The sequence below is a fragment of the Thalassophryne amazonica genome, chromosome 16, assembly GCF_902500255.1.
Source record: "Thalassophryne amazonica chromosome 16, fThaAma1.1, whole genome shotgun sequence".
Lineage (NCBI taxonomy): Eukaryota > Metazoa > Chordata > Actinopteri > Batrachoidiformes > Batrachoididae > Thalassophryne > Thalassophryne amazonica.
In genome coordinates, this window is record NC_047118.1 from 84,585,546 (window position 1) to 84,588,895 (window position 3,350).

The following is a 3,350-nucleotide window of genomic DNA, read 5'->3' on the forward strand; positions in this document are numbered from 1 at the left end:
TTCAGGAAATTTACAGCTGAAAACAGATTTGTTCTTTGAGTTTTAAAGTACCAAAAGAACATAAAAAAACAAAAATTATTGTAGCTTAAAATCTAAACTCTTCTATATGTGTAATCTTGTAATCTTTGTAATAATAACTGCTCCACTGAGGTGATGTGTTTGAAAGATGAACATTTTGCAAGTTTCGCGCAGGAAACCTTAAGAGTCTATACGGTTAAACTCTATTGGCGAATTTCCTTGTCACTCAAAGAATCTCATCTGTGATTGGCTACTGATTTTTACAGCCGCGGAAGTGTCGGATTTTTTGGGGCAGTGCAACAAAACTTTTAGCGAGTTGTGGTTGTTTCGATCTGGTTCAGAGCTCTGGGAACGGAATGGTGATTAGAAAACTCTGAGATAGGTACGTTTGGCAGCTTTTGTTGTTGTTTAATTTCTTGCTTGTGTTTGTTGGTCGTTGGTAAGAGTGCGGTATATGGATGTATTGTCTGTGGCGCAACTGAGACAAAATCACAAATAAACCATGAAAACGTCCCACTAATGCACACAGCAGAGTCTGTGGGTTTTCTAGCAACACTTTTAATTATATATTTTCATGGCGTAAGTCTTTAAACTCGCTGCCACACACACACACGCGCGCGCACACATTAGCAGTGGATTAAAATGGTGTTACAGTAAATTCTGAGACCCGTCAGATCTTGTGGCCTAATCTAAAATTTTCGCTGTTTTCGTTTCTGCAGCAGATATGTGTTAAAACTTACGCTAAACGTCCGATTAATTTGAAGTAGCCTAGCCGCCTTTTAAATACACATTCTTCTTACTTCGGTAAACATTAAAAACTTTGATTTCCAGTTAAACTCGAGTAAGCGTGACTGATGCGTTGAAGAGTTATTGATCCGTGAGGTCATAAATGGACCAACAGCTTGAAGATTGACCAGGACTATCAAAAGACCTGGATGCATTTATAGCTTTTAGCTACCTCAAAATACAAAGACACTTGGTAAAAACGTGGTGCAGCTGGCACTCTGCTCAGAATGTGACAGGCGGTGGTCGAACTAGGTGAAAAAATGACAACATACGGAAGTTTTCGTGAGCAAGTGCAGACTTGTCATATGGAGCGTTTTCTTGGGTTAGCACTTCTCATTCAGGGTTTTCACCTCGTAGATATTTACTGAACAATGAAACATGCATTTGTACACAAGTGGGAGCCGTCCACATGCTTATGCATTTATTCAGAACCCGTTTTAGAGAAATCATGATGAAGATGCAGAAATGCACTCTGGGCTTTCCTGTTGCTACCCCTTTATGCAGGTTTTGGAAAACATTTGAACCCAATCTGTTCGTGGTTCATAATTAAAGGCATCAGAGGGCGTATGCATATCCTACACACCACCACATAAATGCACAAGTAAATATACATGTTTGTAATGATGTTGTTGATGATGTATGACTTAATCATGTGATTTCATTATGAACTTATTCACAGATATTTTGCTGATCCATATATGCTGTAGATCATATGAGTCACCACCGGTTGTTACTGATTTCCTTGACTGGTGCAGCAAATCTTTTCTTGAACATTTCTAAAACCATAGACATGATTATTGACTTTAATAAAAACAGTTCTCCCAATCAAGAGGCATCAGTTTTAAAAGATCAGACAGTGCAGTGTGTCAGCACATATAAATATCTTGGAACTGTCATTGATGACAGACTGAACTTTGAGGCAAACTGTGACGCTGTGTACAAAGAGGCACGCCAGTGCCTCTATATTCTGAGAAAACTGTCCGCTTTTAACATCGGCAGAACCATGCTGACCTTGTTTTATTGTGCTTTTATAGAATCAGTTTTATCCTTCTGTCTTGTTTCATGGTTTGGAAGCGTGTCCCTCAAAAACAAAAATTGTTTAAACCAAATTGTGAAATGGTCGAGCAAGCTGATTGGAGAGTCTCAGCTTCAGCCAGAATCCCTGTATACTAAACAGGTACAGAGGATCGCTGGTTCGATTCTGAGAGACGACTCCCACCCTCTTCATGGTGAGTTTCAGCTGCTCCCTTCAGGTTGGAGGTTTAGGGTACCAGCTTGTAAAACCAAACGCTACAATCAGTGCTGTTAACAAGTAACAGAAACTTAAATATAACGTATGTATTTATTTTTGTATGGTTTCTTTTACCTTTTTTATTAACAGCACATTCTTATTTATTTATTTAGTTTTTATCCTTTGGCTTGGTATGACATGTTTTTAGACTTTTATCTATTGATGTTTTAGCAGCCAGTTTGCGCTGTGTCAGCCTGATCCCGTCAGATCTCAGAAGCTAAGCAGAACAGGATCTGGTTAGTACTTGGATGGGAGACCTCTTTGGAACACCAGCGGCTGTGTGTGTTTCTCCAGGTAAAACTGGAGTTGTGTCAGGAAGGGCATCCGGCGTAAAACTTGTGCCAATTACAAATGCGGATCTGGCTGTATCTGCTGGGGTGACCCCGAACAAAACCGGGAGCAGAAAAATGAACAACAACATTGATGTTTTAACTCATCTTGTTTTTATTTTATCTTGGGGCCATCCTTGTTGTTCTTTTAGCCTTTTAGCACTGTCGTCACTTTGTCTTGTTCTGTGTTTCACTGTGTGTTTACCAAACAAGATGACTCACTCACTGTAAACCAGTTTTACCCAAGGGTATAATAATAAATTGAATCTTTTATCGCCCATCTAGGCTTCTTTGTTGTTGAGCTATACAAAAAAGGCATTTTAGGACCATGTTTTCCTTGACGTTTGACCAATCTAATCACCTGTAGGTCCAAGTAATATTATACAAGTATTGAATGTTTATGAGTGCAATGGTAAGAATATTCCATTCAACTCAGCTCTGCCCTGTTGAATGGAACATTTCATCTTTCACCTCATGAAAAAAAATATCATTATTTGTTTTATGTAATTCCTAACCACCCTAATGATGTAGTCATTACATCATTAGTACTGACGGGGACTAGAAGGAGAGAGCATATCTCACCCATATTGGCCTCTCTTCATTGGCTTCCTGTTAATTCTAGAATAGAATTTAAAATTCTTCTTCTTACTTATAAGGTTTTGAATAATCAGGTCCCATCTTATCTTAGGGACCTCGTAGTACCATATCACCCCAATAGAGCGCTTCGCTCTCAGACTGCAGGCTTACTTGTAGTTCCTAGGGTTTGTAAGAGTAGATTGGGAGGCAGAGCCTTCAGCTTTCAGGCTCCTCTTCTGTGGAACCAGCTCCCAATTCAGATCAGGGAGACAGACACCCTCTCTACTTTTAAGATTAGGCTTAAAACTTTCCTTTTTGCTAAAGCTTATAGTTAGGGCTGGATCAGGTGA

At 39.3% G+C, this 3,350-nt stretch overlaps 1 protein-coding gene across 1 annotated transcript in view; it reads left to right on the forward strand.

Moving 5' to 3' along the window:
• The first annotated feature begins 300 nt into the window (after positions 1-300).
• crlf3 (cytokine receptor-like factor 3) overlaps positions 301-3,350 on the forward strand; it is a 120,290-nt gene continuing 117,240 nt past the window's right edge. Inside the window, exon 1 of the mRNA XM_034190783.1 lies at positions 301-400. The gene's annotated coding sequence lies outside the window, so the exon portion shown is untranslated. The remainder of the gene's footprint in view (positions 401-3,350) is intronic.